Here is a 20,268-nt window from a genome sequence, read left to right on the forward strand (position 1 = left end):
TTTCTCTGCTTCCAACTTTGGATAGTGGTATTTTAATTTAGTACTTCTTCTCTGAGTTTGAATATTTAGGATGAAAGGTTTAAAATACAAGTAGGAGTTCAGTTTTGATACCAGTATTACACTCTTGAGGATTAAGAAGAAAACAGGAGACTTGGCCATCAGTTCAACACAAGAGCAGCATTGCTACTATTTATGACACTGAAGCATGAACAACAAGTGAGCTGGGAGCAATTAATTACCTTTCTAGTGCCAGTGAGCTTATTGGCTGGAACAGATTGACTTGAGCTAAGATGAGCAGAAAGGATGCAGGCATTCTGGCTCCTCCACGGTGCCCATGGCAAATCACAGAGCACTGAATTTCCAGGTTGTGTGATTATTTTCTAAAGTAGGCAGTATTTGCTTCTTAAAATGCTCGGCATAGCTTGAGTTTATTTACTGTTCAGCTCTTGATTGTTTGGCTGTTTATCATTCTGTAGAAAAAAAACTAAACAAACAAAACAAATAAAAAAAACATACAATGGGTATATAAAGCATTTTCCTTCACATTTGTTACCCACTTCAGGAGGGAAAAAATTATAACCACTCAATGTCTTTAACTTTGCCTCTTAGAATGATTTTTATGTTAATGCACTATTATGTGAGAGACTTTAAGCAAGGGTCAAGTACCTCTTAGAATTAAGAACATTGTGCAGTATAGTGAAAGCTAATTCAAACATACTTTAAAAGTATATTGAAAATAACAAAAGATGGATTTAAAATACCTAAAGTATTCTCCAAACTTCTTTTTATGTTGATTCAGGTCCTACAGGAAGTAAGAGAAAGTATTTCAGATGAATCTGAGACTTTTTTTTTAACCATTACATAGAAAAATTCAATATGATTAACATTCTAATTTAAAATCTTTTGCAGATAACCCCCTTATTCCCTTTACATCTCCATGTGTCGCTCTCCACCCCACTCCTAATTTTTATGCTGGAATAATCCAGAGCTGGCTAGAACTCCTCCAGAGAAAAGCATAGCAGTAAGCATCATGGGTTTTGGACAGAATCAAACCACTGTTACAAACAACCACCTCTACAGTGAAGAAATATTTGACTCCAGGAATATGCTGAGCCTAACAAAGGAATAAGTGGAAGGCAGTTTCTCCTTGTGCTTTGGTGATGTTCTGACTGAAACCCCAGTGTCTGCAACTGTTTCATAGGCTGTGCTCACAGAAATTGTTGTTAGGCTCTCTTAGATGAGACAAGAAAAGGAAGGAAGAAACCTGTGTCAATGCTCCACCAGCAGTGCTCACTTTCAAGTCATCCATTTGCCCTTATTTTTGCTTTGTCTCATGTCACTGTATCTATGAAGCTATTTCTTCTAATTTACCTGCAGAACCACTGCAACATCCTCAAGTACCTCCTTCATTTCCCTGCTATAGTTGCTAAATATAAGAGGATAGACTGAGAACAATGTTTTGAAAAGCACCTTTTTTACTCATACTTCTGTTTTAACACTAAATATAATAAAAAATGTGGTCCTCATCTTGACAATGCCTTTTCTCCCTCCCTTCTAGATGTTAATTATGCTTATGTAATTTGTCTTGATCAAAATAGCTCCTGTGTTCTTAAGCTTAATCCTCTCTTACTGCTATTGTCTCCTTTCTTTCCAACTGTCCTCGTACTTTCCCTTCTTGTTAACTCTTCTTTCCCCATTCTCTGTATAGAAGCACCAATCCTTCAGCTAGTTCCAAGTCTCAGTGATGCATCTCTTCCCCTCCTTCCTTGCCATCCTCCAACCTTTCCAGTTCTTGATTTTGTTTAATCTGTGCCCACCCCTGCCAGTTTCTATCCCTCACTCCTTTCCACCTCCTGCCTCTGGAACACACCTTCTCTCTTGGAACCTCTTCCTTCTTTGCTGTGCTATTCCTTCCTCATGTACTCAGATGATCTGTTTCTCATTCTCCACCCATTTTCCTCTCTGTGTCCTGCCCTTTGCTGTCCCCACCTCCTTTCTTGTGTGTTCTTTCCCTCACTGACCCTTTTCAGGGCTCTTGGAGGTGTTCTGTCAGCTGTTGAGGTCTCAGTGGTCACACCCTGAATTCAGTGGAATCTACCTCTGCCCAGCTACCATTTCTCCCCTTACCTCCCTGCTCTACTTCCCAAACACTATTATGCAATAATCAGCTTTTTCAAAATGTACAGGATTTCCAAACTTGGCTTTCAACTTTCTGTTAGCCTCTCTACATCCATGTTTTTTCCACAGACAAATGCACACTATCTTTCAGAGGATGCTGTTCATATGAATTTCATTCCTGGTGCACTTCCACCTCTTGTGCTTCATATCCAATGGGTGCACCATCTACAGACACTAAATTCCTGTCACAAGTGTGGAAGCATCTGGAAGCAGCCCTCTGTCTGACTTGAGAGAGGTCAGGGGTCCCATATCAATTTTTTCAGCACAGATTCCAGATATTTTGACACTCTGGAAAAACAGATACAGAGAGTTCATCCTGAAGGACTGTGACTGCTGGGTAGGAGTCTAATTTACTCCTAGAATCAACACCACACTTCATCCCCTCCTGCTCACCCAGACTGCAGCAAATGGGATGCTGATACGAAGGAAGCAACGCTCAGTGTAACTTGGAGAAAGCATCTGGTTGAACATGGACTTTAGAGCTGTGAAAAGCTCTATGAGTACACAGTCATTCCTATACAGCTGCTCTGCAGCTCTCAGAAATGAAACCAGGTCAGTAAGAAGTCTGAGGGAATGAGCAATGCCCAAACTCTGTCCTGTACCCAGTGGACACCACCAGCCACCTGCCAAAAGCAGAACACTTTAGAACCATGTGCTGAAATATATCCTAGGAGAAAACAAAAAAAAATGCAAAACAAACAACAATAAAAACAACAAACAAACAAAGCACACACAAACCAAGAAGAATAAAGAAGAAAAACAACTCATCACTGAACATCCATAGGTAGATCAGGTGGTTTCAGGCTTTTTACTGCCCAAGATCTGCTCTTCCTACCTGAATAGCACAAAAAGGAAACATGCTTGGTGTTGGATGCCAGGTTCAAGCGTGCAGCTGAATCAGGCTGTATTCTGTCTCACCTCCTTTCTCTCCAAACAAAAAAAAAAAAAATGGGGAGAGTAAGGCATAACCTGTGAGCATGCTATGCCCTGAGGACAAAGCTGAAAACAGTGCTCTTGCAGAACCCATGAACTGTAGTTCCTAAGGGACATAGAAGGAGTTAGAGGCCCTGGGAAGGCTTTCTCCTTACTACCTCCTGCTCAGCCACTCTGAGTACATGTGCCAGGTGACTCTAATAATAATCTTAGAATGGCTTTAGGAATGGCACAATGTAACCATTTTAGTGTCCTCAGTTTGCAGATCAAAACTGAGGGATTTATCTAAATAATGTCCTTGCTAGACCTGCTTGTATCTATAATGGCCATGACATTAGGAGGTCAACATCAAAAACAGAACAGCAAAACCAACTCAGCTACAAAAAACTACAAAAGATCCTGCAAATTCCTCTCTTTCTCTGCTCAGCTATTACATGTTTTGTTTCTTAGCAGATTAAGAAAAATGACATATCATATTCAATAAACTCAGAATCTGAAACACTTGAACTATTTTGCATTCTTGCTGATAATTACAACTGATCTCATATATCAGATTATTACCAATCTTTGTATAATGAGATAGCAGGTCATTAATGAAGAAAAATTGAGATTTTGTTTGCATTGTACTGAATTCTAACTATCCAGAAAATACTCTGTCGAAATTTTGACACAAAGTCAATGTCTTAAACCCATTTCTTAGCTTGCACCCTTTCAGCTAAATGTCACATCTATCTTTCTGAGCCAAAGAGGTACATTTAAGTGTTAAACAGAAGCATTAGGATCCAAGTGACTTTGCCATCTGAGATAATTCTGTGATCTATACTTTTTTATTTTCAAGAGAGAACAACACTTAATTTCATGATTTATAGAAGTTAGATATCCTAGGTTCACATTCGGTGCAAATAAACTTCATTAGTTTAAAAGTAGAATGTTATTAGGAAGTGAATATGCTGCTGCGTGTAACTTAGTATGTAAGTCATGCTTATATAAAGGAGGTACAAACATATATCTGTTCATGATAGAAGCCTTCATTTCTAAAGATCTTAACAATTTTTGTCTGGAAGAGGTAAGAAATATTTTTGTTTCTTTATGAACAACAACAAACCCTCACAACAGTCACAATATATGAGCCTTTTCCTGTCAAAGCAATATCTTAGAGTTCAGCTGGCTTTGCCTAGGGACATTTATTTATACTGGGGAGATAAATTATTTTTGGTAATTTAGAGAAAAATGGAACAAACTCTCCACCAAAATTCACTTTTAGGTTAATATGAGTAATGAAAAATTTCAATCAAAAGTGACTTTCCAGAATACTAAGCACTGAAGTACCCTTCAACAGTGATATATATATAAACTTCTACTACAGCAGAATTTACATTGCATCATATGTTATTTTAAACTGGTAAACTTTAACATGATCATTTTCTTTTTTCTGTGAAGTGTCACATTCCCATTCTAGAATATGACATGACAAGGTGGGTTTCTCTTCCTTTCCTGCCTCACCCTAGGAATTACCTTTGTCATAGTGGTACCCACGAGCACCCATCAGATAGACATTTATCATCTCAGACACACGTCTGTGCTGTAAGTATCTCTGTGCCAGTTCCTGTCATTACAGGGAGCTAACTTTTGTCCAGCATTAAAAAAAAAGCATAGAAGTGTTGGCTTTCCCTTGCAAGAGCAATCAACCTTGCCCAGTGATGATCTGCTGCCTTACTGGCTCCACCAAAAACTCTGGCTGTTTTGACTACATGATTTATATCACTTATTGCCAGTGAACTTGCTCAGAACTTTGCTGTTCATTACCTGGAACACATCAAATTTTCTTCCACAGTGCTGTTTTATGGACCACTTGGTCTCACAAATCAAAAAATGAGAGCTGACTTTTTTCCCCCCCTAGAGAAAAAGTTCTCTTTTGGAGGATTCACAACTTCCAACTTCACAACATAAAATACCGGCTGATCAAACCAGGCAGAAACATCACCCAGCAAAGTAAATTGAGATCACAGTCAGAACACATCACTCTGAGCTGGGGCAGGGGGTACATGTATGCATCCCCTGAGACCTGGACTTTCACCTTGGCTCCTCTGCTTTGTTTAAGGACCAGCTGCAAGTCTTCAGAAGTTCAGTCTCCCTCCCGTTCTTTAGGTTCTATCATGCAAAAGGAATTGGCTTATGAAGTCTTATGTGCAACTTGGCAATCTCTCTCTTCCTCACTGCCATCTCCTCCAAAAAAGAAAAGAAAACAAACTTCCAATAAGTCCTTCATGCTTGCAATGAAATGCAGCATCCCTGTGCAGGGATCTTGAAACAATCCTTTTACTGACGTTAACTTTCAATCTACATCTTTCAATTTGGTGCAACATTAACACTTGTACAACCTAAGGCACTGTATGAAAATAGTCATAACAACAATACTACTACTACTACTACTGAGGACAGAGATTTTTTTTAAACCATCAACAAAGTTTGATTTTCCTCTAAAATTAACTTGTGAAGAATGAGAGCATTCTGTAACACTCATGTTCATTGTTTATTTTCTCCATTCAGCTTTCTGGATGCTATTTATAAGAAGAAAGAACGAGTCACTGTCTTGTTTGAGGATGAGTCCTTGGGTATAGTTATATGTAATCATGTAAGCTGGCACAGATAAGAGGGCAGGTGGTTTTGGAATACAATGACAACAAAATCCATCTACTAAAAATGAAATCTCTATTCTGGGATTAATCATAGAATAGGTTGGAAGGGACCTCAAGGCAAAAATTATTTCCTATGAGGGTGGTGAGACACTAATCCAGGTTGCCCAGAGAAACTGACTACTCCATCCCTGGAAGTTACCTTTTACTCTGAAATATTACTAGAAACTGATGGGGTTTTGATTTATAATTACTGCTGCTTTCTTGAAAAGTTGCAGCTCTGAAGACCTTGCAAAGAGACACAGAAAACAAAAAGGAGACATGAACTATGTAGCAGTTTATGCCATCTCTTTCCTTACGAAAGTAATACATTCTGTGTTCCTTGAGCAAAGACCCCAAAACCAGCACATAAAGATCTTTCCGTGCAGAAATCCTTTCTTCGTTTCTCTGCCCAAAACTCAACTCTGCAGCAGGTTGACCCCTTACTTTTGACTTTAACTTTTAGGACAGCACCCTCTGTACCAGTCCTGCCTCTCAGCCAAGAATCTCAGAACTCCTCTAAGACCCTGAAGCAGCCCTGAGCAGACCCTGCTTATGTGACCATCTCTTCATGCAACCTTAAGGCCACTTCCACTTAATGACAGCTGTGAAGGAGATGATTGTTATTCACACCATGGCTTTCATAGCATTTAGTACACAGATAGCACCTATTTTTCTTAAATCTGGAAAGTGTTTAAGAAGAATTTGGGGTTATTTAGTCATCTGCTTTGGAGGTCAGTTAAGGGCCAGCAGAACTGATTCAGCAGGCTGGAAGTGAAGAGCAGAATTTAAAGTTACTTTTCCCCACTTCTCTTCATATACAAAGCAGCAAGCATTAACATCCCACACAGACTCAAGGATTACAGACACCAACAGGGCAGATTTCTTCCTTTGCTTTTATGTTCAATATAAAAGGCTTTACAAACTGCAGCACTGATTCTAAAACACAACAAAAAAAGCCCATGTTCATGGTACTGATTACTGAAGAGATCCTTGTACAAAGAAACTATATCTGCATTTTAGAATATATTTCCCTTGCACAATACAGTCCTGAAATTGCCGCAGGACATCACAGCCACAAAAACCTTTTACATGGACCTTCTGCATCAACTCATTTGCTAATGTCTTCTGTTAACTGATCTAAGCCTGGCCCCAATCTTCTTTTAATGAAAGAGAAGGAAGAGGATACTTTAACAGCTATTATTAGCTCTCAGTACCTGCCTGCAGAAAACAAAAAACAGAGCCTCTAATTCCCCAGGCTTTTTTATAGGCCCGGTGAGACACTTCGCAAGAAAAAGAGCATAGTTTAAAAAGAAAAAAAAAAAAAAAAAAAAAATGCCTGGAAAACAAAGCAGAGTACAGCAATTCCTTCACTTCAGTATCTGCACTGGGGAAGGATCTTAGATGAACATTAAAAACACCCAAAAGTTATTGTGCGATTATGCAACATTTACATATAGAAAACAAAATTTCAACTCCTTTAAGTTTATCTGAGGCTTCAGACAACTACCTGGTTTTTGCTGCTGCAGGTTTTTGTCTGTGTGTAACAAGAGCACCTTTTTGTTCTCCATGATATTGATGCAATGAATGTTTTTATCTTACCATATGCTAATGTTGCAAAAGGTTAAAACATGGGAACAATAACTGGCCAAGCAAGATGTTGCCAGGCAGAATGTGGCCAGGTAGGAAATTGTTAGGCAGGATAACTCTGATTTATTGCAAGGGCAAAAAGGAAGTGCTGCTGCTTAGAGAAAAGCCAGACTCAAATAGTTCTGGTTCACCATATCAGCATTTCTCACCAAAGTGCAAAAAATTCAAGGCCTGGGGTTAAAAATACACCATGAAGAAGACTTCAAGCCTTCCTCCACATGACCTTTGCCCATGATCACCAGGAGATCATGGTGGAAATGGGTGGAATCTATCTTAGTAACTTCTGGGAGATGATTTGAATAACCCTGCTTCTTGTATGGGAAGGCAATGCATATGTATGATTTGTAAGGATAAAAGTGTAACCAAATTACCAAGTGGTTTGCATGTTTGGAAGACTGATCCCCCACATACCCAGTGCTGTACTGAAGAACACCTTGCTTAATAGTTTCAGTCTCTGTGGCTATTGAGTTTTAGTGACTTTCTTGGCTTCACTAAAATGGTGCATTTGCTTCCAGAGTTAAGAGTTTCACTGCCATCTGTGTAAATTCTGCCCACAGCCACACTTGCCATGCAGCAGTTATCAGAGCCCAGTAAAGGCAGCGAAGTCTGGGAGTGGAGCTTGAACTTTTAGAAAAAAACACTGGCAGAATGAATGCTGCCAATGTGCCAAAACCAAGAAAAAAATGCCTCTGTTTCTGAAAATGATGATTGATTTCCTTACATCTGTATTTCTGTATATATCCAAGGAATCTGATATTAATTATTTTTATTTAACTAATGGGTAAAGATAAGCTTTTATGTCAAATATTTGCTAAAAGATGGCCTAAAACATTTGAAACATAGCAACATATTTGATTGCTTCCCTAACTGGCTAACTTGATAATTAATTATTACAGAGTAATGGATATACACATAAATGGATTATGTGCTTAAAGTTCAGACTGCAATGGATGGATAAACAAGTTACAGGCACTTCAAGCACAGCACAGATTGTGACTTCAGCTTGACTTCACTCTCGTATTCATTATGCAGCTTGAATAATATGGAGAAAGTGTGATTCACAGCTAAATTCACAAAGAATTTTGAAATATATAGGAATGAACATATTTTTAGATTTAAAGAGATCAAGAAAGAGGAAAAAAATCATGTAACATTTTGTGCAATGTTAATTTAGGTTTGCTTTTCCCAACTTCACTTGCAGTAAGTTAAGCCTCTAACTTCTGTATTTGCCTAATTAAGAGCAAATGAGAAAATAAAAAACTTTTCCACTAGCAATCCTCAGTCTCAAGAGAGGCATTATTTTTACATTTAAATAACTTATTATTTTAAACAAAAGTTTTCTAAATATAGTAATACCTACTGTTTATAGTTCGCACTGTGAATTATAAACATCAACAATTTTCTAGCATTACCGTAGTGAAACACTAATTATGTTTCTTTCTCTTATGTTTCTCTAATCCACTTGTATTATTTCAAGGAAACACAATCAGCCTGGAGAATCAATCACCCTGGTATCTGCTGGGAAGGCCACACAGCCAGGCATGCACAGTTCAGGAGGTTCCTCCAGTGGATTGATGACAACTTTTGACTCAGGTAGTAAAGAAGCCTGCAAGGAGAGGTGTACAACTGATCCTAATACTGATAAACAAAGAGGGACTTGTGGAGAACATGCCCAGCTGAGGGCAGGGTCCCCATCCACATCAGGAGCCCCTCCAAGCAATCCCAAAGCTTCCAAGGATGGACATCCAGTCCCTAGAAGTCCTCAGTGAACTGACCAGATTTTTTCTGTTCAGAATCAATAGGATCTTCCTGTTTTCAATTTATGACTTGCAAATCTGTATACTAAAAAATAGCTGCCATCATTTATTAACCTCTGGTATACATTACTTACGGTAATGGTTAGATTTCTGTTAATGAAACTTCAACATTATCTGTGCTTTATCTTACAGATTACACCCACATCCATGTCTCAAAACACAAGAAGAAATTAATACCACTCCACTGAGACAGCAACATGTATCATCCCTGTTTTTCAATCGTGAAAATTAAATTAGGTGGGCAGGAGAAAATCGTCTTTGGCAGTCAGAAGGGAAATTCAGAAGAGACAGGTGAGCTACAAAATGTCTGTGCATCAGCCTGTAAGGGCACAGGGAGAAGGTGAAGCTAACATGCAAGTGTGAAAATGACTGCACTCTGTGTTGTTTCAGATCCTTTGATCCAAACACCACCAGCTACCTCCAAATGGCAAATGGCAGCACGTTTCCTGAGTGTGTTTAGAGATATTTATAGAAGCAAATATAATTGGAGGCTCATATGGCACATCACCATGTACTGGTCCTAAGGAAGACTGAGCTTTTGTAATGGGCTGAGTTAAAAATAGAAAATTTCCATGACTGATATATTATTTCTGGAAGATGTCTGCTGCCAGTGAGCTAAAGCCAAATTATTTGTAAAATTCATTTTTTGCTACTTGCAAAACTGAAGAAGTGATAAGGAACAGCTGCAAGCAAGGAGGAGAAAGCAACTGTTGTGAAATTAGGCAACACAAGAAATCCAATGTACTGTAAAACAAACTTATTTGACCACTTGCTTATTCCACCCCAAGTCAGGCTTTCCTTTGCCTACCTAAATACAGAGTGCCCACAGTCCCTGAGAACAGTTTTCATCCAGGAACACCTAAAACAATCATTCAAAATAAAACATGTCCTACCTTGTTTGTGCATCATTTAGTTTCATATCCTTCAGGGAAAATTGCACAAGTAGAGTCGCCCTGCCAGGTGACAGCTTGCCAGGGAAAATAATTGGCATTGTGCTTTGAGGTACACGGAGTGTGGGCACAGGATACTACATCATGTGTTAATAGGGAAGCCTAATAATCAAGTCAGCCTAATGTTGTCAGACCTCCAGGTCAAAATATTACCATTCCTACTGCAACAGAAGATCTGGAGTTGAATGCTAAGTAATAAATTTATTATGATAAAATCTGTTTATTGTTATTTATGGTGTGGATGAAAAAGGCTGACTCTTGACACTAGGTTTCACACTTGCAATATTTTGACCTTGAGCAACTAATGTTTTTGAGCCACACAGATTTTAAGGATGGAGTAAAGAGATCTAACAGTCTTTACACGTTATGTGCATAAAGAAATCTATGCAAAAGTTAACATAAAGTATAACCTAGTTTAAAAGAAAAACTCCTCAAGTTTTCACAGTGTTTTAAAACATTAAGCTGTGCTGTACATTAATGGATGCTGCTGATCATTCTTCCTCAAACAAATGCTAGAATGTAAATTAAAAGATCTGCGTCTTTTTCCAGACATGCAGCAGTTCACAGACTTTTTTTTCACATTTTACAGTAAGTATTAAATCATAATACAAGCAATTAGTCAGCAATTTGCCCAGAGTTAGATTATTGGCATATTCACCTGCAGCAAAAATATGTAATATATAGGGATTTACTAATAGCTCATAGGCAACCTATTGCTAAGCATGGACACAAGTAAGAAGAGAGAATTCAGCAACAGCATTATCTAGAAAGCAAAAAAGCACTCATCTAAAGGCAGTTGGAGGGTGAAAACCAGCCCAGGTCGGTGCTTGGCATCTCTTCCAAGCCACATTTCTGTGTTCACAGAAATTTCATGAGAGCTCCAAGGAACTGGAATATGGTTGCAAGGAAGGACTCACTTCCAAAAAATAAGCTTGGCAACATGCTCAAACTTCTTTGTAGTCAGACAGATGCAAAATATTCATTCTGGCTTTATTTTGTATGACAGTTCCTTTTATGCCTCTATTACTCATCTTGCAAGTTCTGTGGCCAGCTTCTCCCACCTGGCATGCTTGCAAAAGAATTTTTTAGTTCTCATGCCTTCTTCAAATTATTTCAAATTATTCCTTCAGTTCTTTCTTGGCATGCCTGACTGTTTCATTTGCCAGTTATTGATCTTCTTTATTTTTGTCATATGGACACAGCCTCATCTTTCTGAGGACCTCTTGTATTTCCAGCAACAATCCATTCCCTGCTTCCAGCCAGAGGAGTCCTTTTGGGTTTTCTCCTCTTTTTTGATAGTTAGCATGTCCAGAGCATCCCATATGATACCTTCAAATTTTATCCATGCCACTTGCAAGAACTTAAACTGAGAATTGTTTCTAAAACCTTTCCATGTAAAGTTGTTCCCTTAGTGGTAGTGGATCAAGGGCTGGACTTGATGATCTCAGAGGCCCTTTCCAACCTGGATGATTCTATGATTTTTCTATGTCTGTTTTTACACATATGTAGTAGAGTTTTCTCGTGAAGGCCACTGACTACTACCCGGTGTTACTCTTCCATGTGGGTATGAATGATACTGAGCAGGATCCTGAGTAAAATCAAGGCAGGCTACGAAGTTTTGGGGGCAAAAGCAAAAAAGACTGGGGCCCAAGTTATCTTTTCTTCTGTTTTACCAGCTACAGGGATGGTGGCTGTGAGGTATAGAAGAATAAGGAACAGAAATTTCTGGCTACATAACTGGTGCCATCATGAAGGTTTTGGTTTCTATACCAATGAGACATTCTATGATGACTGCAACCTGCTAGGGTGGGATGGAATACACGTGTCTCAAAGAAGCAAGAGAAACTCTGGGGCTAGTCTGGCAAACTTAGTCAAGACAGCTTTAAACTGAATTTAGCAGGGGGTAGGGGCAAACATGACAATGTATGTGTCATTGTACCTAATAATGCATTTAGGCCAATAGCTTAGTGACTTGAAGAGCATAAGAACCCTTTGGGTGCTTGAAGGATATTTCTTTTTAGAAAGGATTTCATGTTTTTTGACAGACAATGAACACAATAAATAAATATGGATTAAAAGCTTCTTTTCAACCTGCTGTCAGCAACTGAGCTCTACATAGCCAAATTTAAGTAACAAAGATTAAAGTCTCAAACAATGGACAGAAAAATCCTCTCACACTTAGGGTCTCCCATTTCTAATTTGTCCCAGGCTCACACAGTGTTTCCATTTCTATCTATCCACACTTTTCCTGCTTATATGCATAGCAATTGGCTAAGAGGAACAACTGCACATCACTTCAAAAGCTGCATCAAATACTATGTGTGGGCTCAACACATCTGGGCTGACCCGTGCTAGACTGGAACACACTGCAGCTGTTGAAGAGTACAAGTTCATGGAGTAAAGGTGAATTCTGCTGTCTCACCCAGACACACTCATTCATTTCCATCCCCAAACTTATAACTGGGATCTCTAGGAAACCAGGGAAATCCTTCAGGGCAGAGAGACCAATGAATGAAGTGAGAAGGGTAGGCCCCCTTCTGCTCAGCACTGTGTGAATGTAGCAAAAGCTATTTCATGGTTCAAAGTCTTACGGTATAAAAACCAAGACATAACAGAAGCACGTACTGAAGAGGGCAACTTGCTAAGGTTTGAAATTCCCCATCCAAATTTGCTGTGCCTTTTTCAAGGTGTCAGTCCAACTTAACAAGAGTTTTCTCTCCACATTTGTTTAACTCTTGGCCTCCCTGCTGTTCCATCAGTGAGAAAATTGCTAATTGCAGTGCCTGCAGAAGCCCATTTAGGAGCAAGATAACAACAATCACATCTCATTTTTCAATATCATCCCAAATGATACACAAGAATAAGAAGTTCTAATAATTAAAAATACCTCAGTGGCTGAAAGCAGTAGCTTAGAAACTTCACATTCAATCATTTCTTTTCATTAAGTAAAATTAAAATTAGAACACTATTTAGCTACAATGTTTTTAAATTTGTAAAATTTAAGTCAAATTACAACACAAAGGCAATTAAAGGAAGAAACTTAGATAAGACAATATCAGATCTTAATTGACTGTGAATTTAAACTAAGTATTAGCCAAAGATAATATTGAAAAACAGAATCATGCTGTACCTTCAAAATGATAAGCATCATCCACAAGAGCCACATCTCAGTATCATTAAATAATCCTTTAGAAATCAATTAAAATACTTGACCTGTGAAAAGGCAAAGAATTCTGCCTTTATAATATCACTGAACTTAGAAAAAGTCCAGGACCAAATGACAAGAAACTGGTTTGTAGCTATTGAAACAGACATTTCTCCAGAAAATTATTCTGCTCTGACTTGTACAGAGTAGATGCTCTGCATGTTATTGACACAGCCTATGAATAGAGCCTTTCTCAGCCCCAAATCTTTTTCCTTTTCTCTTTCATTCTGTCAAGTAATGCTTTATTCTCTATAAATCCGTTTTAACAGTTCTGCCAAGAATATAGCTTTTATTTAAATCAGAAAAAAAAATCAAATTTTGCCAGACAGCTCCTCAACAGCAATTGCCAGTGTGATGGAAGATATGGAAAGCCCTGACAGGAGAAATGAAAGAGCAGCACTATGAAGCAGCACATATTTAAACATTCATAGCAGTAGCATCTAAAATTTAAACCTAGACTGCACCATTTAACTTATTTTGTAAGAACATCCAATGTTTATTTCCATGTGTTTTATATAAAAAGGATATATTTTACTACTATTCAGAAAGCACTTTTTCTTTGTGCTTATCTATTAAGGTCACTTCAAAAACTGGATAGTTATGCTGGAAGCATAGAAGGTCAAATTATTCAGAGAAAATAAGAAACTCTCATGTGGGCTTTTGCATATTTTGGGAAACAATATTTTGCTGTTTCGGACTTTCCTATGAGAGCTTATGAAAGCAAACAAACCTTTTTGATTTTTTGCACTTGTATAACCCTTATCCTGTTTGTAAGTCATTAGGCTTAATTAAATGCAGAGCTGCTGAAGTGGTGGAGTATTCTGATGCACAGATTTACCATGTTCTCTCCCATTAGTCTAGTGGTATTCTAGCTGTACTTGGTTTATAGCCAGGTATCCGAATGAGGGAACTCTAGGACTGTAAGCTGACAAAAAGTCAATCTTCCTGGCTAAACCAATCATCACATACTCATCGACCATGGGTATTTCTTAATCCCACCAAGTGCTGAAAGAGACAAAACTCTGAGTGTGATACATGCACATTAGAAGTGACAAGCACAGAGTATTTCAGAGCCAGTAAAGGTGTGTCCTTAAGCAGTCAAACAATACAAATCACACATTATTTCTCTTCTTCCACTACTGGCTTTAGTTTCATGCCTCCCAAGTTGAAGAGATGTATTTCTTTCACTCTGACTCCAGCTCATCTCCTCACCCCCACTGCTAATTGGTTTCCATGCCCATTAAACACAGGCAGAGTTTGTTTCACCTTATCCCAGTTCTTATCATCTCTACAACTTTCTCCAGGTAGTGATGCACCTCTCATCAATCCACTTCTCATTTTTCAGCAGATTCTTCTCTGAGGTCTGTTTGACCTCACTGCATAATGTTTTACAAAGATTTTGGAGATCTGTGAATGAGTCTTCTCAGAGTTAGGATTCCCCAAAACCTGAAGTCAGGTGTTAGTGCTATGCTGTACCACTGCAATATGTGATGCCATCCTGAAATCGACTGGTCCCATCTCTAGGGGTCCAAGTGTCATCTTGCAGAGCCTTTTTTTTTTCACTGCCAGAATAATGTTCCATTATTTATTACCTTATCTCACAGTACACAGCTCAAAGGTATTGTTTGTTTTATCACTGCTGGAGGGAAGAAGACTGCACAGATAGCTTTAGTAGTGCTTTTCAGTTATTATTCCAAGTGAACTTCTTTTTATATGTATCTGTAGCATTCTCCTTTTTATTACTGGATTTATTATGATTAAATCCTATGCAGAGCAGTGGAAACTTGGCACAAAACCTACAATTATCCAAATAATTTTCAAAATGCTGTCACTGTTACTTTCTATTTTTACCTCTGTCAATTAAGTATTAACATAAAATTTACTTTAATTTGAAACTAGGCATGATACCAAGTCCTTCAAACTGAGAAGCAGCCAAAGGCATCCCTGGTGAGATAGTGTTCTACCACTGCTATATATATATCCAAGTTTAATAAAAAGGAGCCCTTCATCATTTCATTACTATCTTTTTTACCATACATTTTTATCTTGCATTACTTCACAATGTTCAGTCCTTGATACTTTTCCAAATTAATTTCTCAATCATTGTAACAGTTTTCTCATCTAGCACAATGTAGGCATCAAGCTTTGAGTTACCATATTGAATGATACCTTTCTTTAATTGAAATCTTTTACTGAACAAAATGCCTCATTTTTAAAATTACAAACATTGTATAAATTCTACTGAAAATTTGTTGTTCTACAAGACAAAGGATTTAAGCCACTGCTTGAAGATGTTTGGTAAAGATTCAGAACTTGCATAAGCTACATTTATTTGCATTGATTGCTAATTGCAATTTAAGCATAATGGAGGAACAGTCACAACCATGCTCTCTGTCTGCTGGGCATCCATAGCAGAAATTTGATTAAGAGAATAGGAAAGGGAGAGTAAATAGGGGTTCCACTTAGGAACAATCTCCAGCAACTTGCTATAAAGATTTCCAGAAGCTGAGGTTGCATTTTCACAGTTATTGGCCTGTGATAGATTTTACTTTTATGACACCATCTAGACACTTTCTGAAGTCCAACCTGGCTTGCACTTTTCAAGGCAAGGACCTCCGAAATACACCTACACACATGGGAGGAATGATCTTCTCTTTGACCATATTGATCCCTGCATCTAATTTTCCAGCTTCACTTCATGGTCCCCTAGCTCCTGTATTCAGGATTTTGTGATTCTCTGTCATATAGCATTCAGTTTGCACTTTTTCAGAGTCAAGAGTCCCAGCCCCTCCTGTCATTCCTTGTAAGCCCTTCCATACTTTTGCTCTTTGTTGCCTTTGCTCTGTACCTTCACTAACTCCCTTTCACTTGAGCAACCAGAACTGTGCCACATACACAGCTGACTGGCCTTATGTTTTTTATTCTTTCCCCAGTAAGTCCAACAGATAATTTTACTTTCTTGACTGTCAAAGAACACTTACTCATAGTCTTTAGCAAAACCAAAAATACTCATCCTAATTCTCATGTTTTTTCAGGGCAGCAGCAGCTCAGTGTTCTTTTCCAGCAATGCTTTCTTCTATAACTTCTTCTGTATTCAAAACCAGAATAGTTGTCTGGTTTTGGTAAAATACTTCAATCACTTGTCAACATGCTGGACTTTTGCTTCAAAACACAAAAATGTTTTCCTTGTAAAATCCTGCTTTATCTCCTGTATCCACCCTTGATTTCTCAATTTCACACATTACTACAAGGCACGGGGACAACCTGACACATTTTGGTGCTGGTTAACAGCAGGACTGAGTTCTCTGAATGACTATTAATAGGCTGGAACTCCTGACCATCCCGATCCACTGCCCTCTTGCTGTCTTCTTGAAAGATTTTGATTAACTACTTTAAAATATATTTTCTTCCTACATTGTTTCCTGTTTCCTTTGCTAAACTTTTCCCATTTGTTGAGACATCTGACTGTGCCTCATTTATAATTTTTTCTGCCTTAAAAAGTAATATTTAGAAATCAGAAATCAAATCTGTAATAACTCATTTCCGTTACAATGAATACAGCCCTTTCATGTTAGTCCTTCTCATCCACATGCCAGTTTTTCTTACTTGCTCTTTTCTTGATGTACCTGGTTTCATCCCCTGAAACACAGTTCTAAACTTCCATGGAGTCCTGCTTGCTCTTTAGTAAGATGCTAATTTTTGAGGTAAGCCACCTACCTGTCACACTAACATCTCCAACTCTAGCCCGGATCCAATAGTCAACCCCTCTCTCCCATCACAAGCTACTTTTCATATCAATGTTAAGGTTTTCACCCTGCTTTGCTCCTCTCCCTGCTGCCTAGACCCTAGGAGAAGCTACCTGAGCACCCTTTACCTCCCCCTGCTCTTAAGGTGCTGGTGTGGAAACCCCCTCTGACCATTTTAAGCTGGTGCATGCTGAGAGCACCAAGAAGCCAAAGACAAAAGGATTCTGATAACATGGCTGAAACTTCTCATTACATGTCACAGTGAGCTCCAGCTTCTTTATTTTTTTGGCTGTTATTGCTGCCTGCACCAAACTTCCTCACTATGTGATATCAGGTTACTTTTGCTTTCCACTGAAGATGGAAATGTCTCCTATTTTAAGACTGTAGAATAAACCAAACTAACCGTGTAGCTCTCTATAAATCTAGTGGAAAACTATAGTCACTGGGCAAATAATATACAAGTAAGATGAAAAAAAAAAGTGCTTTAACATTTACAATTTCCCTTAAAATAGAAACTATCCATCCTAAGCAGTCAGATAACATATATAACTCTTGCTATTGCTTCAGTGCTCAATATTTGTTACATTTTCATCAAGACATCTACTCCCAAAGAAAAAGCCTCCTGGACAGCTTCGAGGAGTAAACAAATATATTTGAAAAGCAAAGTCAAGGGTCATAAGCAATCTACAACAGCCCATAGAACAGATATCCTTCCACTTTCTACCAAGGTATAATTCGTGCAAGGACTATTTGCCTCTCTAGCAACCAGCATACTACTAATAGCATGACTACAATTAAAGTATGTGTACATCCAATAGGCCTATCACCAGCATTGCATCATGGACTTGAAAAGCCTTCCCACGCTATTTTAATTTCTGTCAAACAGTGGAAAGTCTGCACAGAATAAATGAGATGTTCTACTTAAAAAATACATATTAGGCCCCCTTTATATATCAACTGGGTACGATTTTGTTATCAAACATCTTCCCATAGCCAGAGTACAAAAGCAGACACTAATCTGAACATAACTCTGGCACTTCTATAAAACCATAATCTGCTGAAATTATGTTTTTTTCTTTTAATTAAAACACAATTACATAAATGAACCCTTCCTCCCAATATTCTGAATGATGTAATCATCTGGAAAAAAAGACTGAATACTATAATTATTTGCTTTCAGAGGGTCAAAAGTCCAGAAATGGTTGTGGAAAGGTACAACTCACAGGTTGTACAAAACCTGTGAGATAAGAGCTGTGAAATTTCACGCTGCATTTCCCAGGCTTCACTATGCCCAGCAGAGCACTGCAAACCCAGGGCAGCTGCAGCTGTTCACTCTGTAGTCAAGGGGAGGTAAAAGATGAGCATATGTGGGGTATTCCTGACTAACTTGGCCTGCCTGAGTGATACCATGATCTGCTGCTATCAACAAACACATCTTTTGCTAAATTTGTACGTATTTTATGTCTGGGCCACCTGTGGCACCCACGGGTCATCAATCACAAATCCGCCTCCTCCCCAGCACTGCTCCGAGTGTGTAACTGTTTCTGAAAGCAGAGCCTAAAGGGTTTTTTCAAATCTCTGTTTTTTGAAAGAAACAGCAGAAGCAGTGATGTTGACTCTTAATCCTAGGAAAGGCAAAATATAGCCCTAACAAGCAAAAAAGTACTTACAACACTATAAGTAAGCTTGCAACTGTATTATATTTTCATTCAAACAACTGTGTGGCAACACAGGCTAGAAGGAGAAGACTAGAAAATTTGAAGCAAAATTGCAGCATAAAAACTACCATGGCACTAAGCAATACAAAACCCACTAAGACAATAAAGGAATAGGAAGCCAGTGCAATCTCAGGAATAAAAAAAAAGGATGGAGCTTATATTTCTCTTTTATATCTGGAAAGCCTGGGAATAAACATTGTTAAGGCAAAGATGTGGAATGCCTCCAAGGGTAATCTATTTTTCAATATTTAGAAAAATATGCAGAACTATCACAATATCTTGGCATTTTTAAACATTCACTAATGTTCAAAACTGTAGCTGTTTCTAATTGTTATTTTCTGGAATTGGCAAATGTATTGCTATTCACCAGCAAAACTGCTGCTTTCAGCAACAAGCTGAAACCAAAACATACTGAACAAATGATAGTATGATATTAAAATATACATTTGACCACATCTACCAGTGTGATTGTCTTTTTTTAAAGCCATAATAAAAGCAGCATTTTCTTATTTATGTATGGATGTTTTCTAAGGTCCACACTTCACCCAATACTTTCACAGGAGAACCCAGATAGTGGGAAAGCTGCTTTCCCCAGCCATTCCTACAAGAAAGCATTACTTGAGAGTTCTCACTAAGTTACCAAAAAACTGAGGTTTTTGGTAAAACTGAGTTACCAAAAAGTGAGGTGAGAAAGATTTTCCTGATCCATCCATTTATTTACTCTCCAGGGGAAAGCTTCTAGGTTGAACAAGCTTTTTTCAACATATTTTTGTAAGTCTTAGGTTCTATTATTTATATTATTTTTTTTTTTCCTTTCTGTGTTAAAGATGTTGTATTACAAGATCCATTCTAACACATCATCTTTAACACAGAAAGGAAAAAAAAAAAACTTTACTCAGTCTACTTGAATTTCCTTTTGACCAGAAACAAAGATATCCAGTAGCTCAAGAGCATGGCTCACTGGAGTGAATAAAAGTGGCTTACATCAGATGAAAATCACAAGAAAGGGAATGCAAGCATTTAAAAAAATATGTATCTGTCAACACCAAAACTCTGATTTTACTTTCATGCAGGATACCTGTTTTTCCTATTTCTCAAGTCACTTGCAGACTCTCTCACTTTGATTCCAGCTTCAAAGAGAAATTTGGTATTTATTCTCTGAGGAGAAAAACTCTATCTTGCCTCTTTGATGTTGTTACATAACTGAAAAACCCAACTTCATGCAGGGAAAGTTAAATAATGTAATTGGCAGTAATCTATTTACCAAGAAAAGAGTTTATTATCAGTGAGTAATGTTTTAGCTGGATTAAGCATGAAATTGGGTAAGCTTTGACTTATATGTAAAATTAAAGTATCAAAGGATGCACTTAAGATTTTTCTTAGAGAGTACTCACCA

The 20,268-nt window shown here is 38.1% G+C and overlaps 1 protein-coding gene across 1 annotated transcript in view; it reads right to left on the reverse strand.

Annotated features, from left to right (window-relative positions):
* The window catches only part of PCDH15 (protocadherin related 15), a 344,988-nt gene extending 344,511 nt beyond the window's left edge, over positions 1 to 477 (reverse strand). The window contains exon 1 of the mRNA XM_071748908.1: positions 240 to 477. The gene's annotated coding sequence lies outside the window, so the exon portion shown is untranslated. The remainder of the gene's footprint in view (positions 1 to 239) is intronic.
* Between the last annotated feature and the right edge of the window lie 19,791 nt (positions 478 to 20,268).

This window comes from Heliangelus exortis, chromosome 7, assembly GCF_036169615.1.
Source record: "Heliangelus exortis chromosome 7, bHelExo1.hap1, whole genome shotgun sequence".
NCBI lineage: Eukaryota > Metazoa > Chordata > Aves > Apodiformes > Trochilidae > Heliangelus > Heliangelus exortis.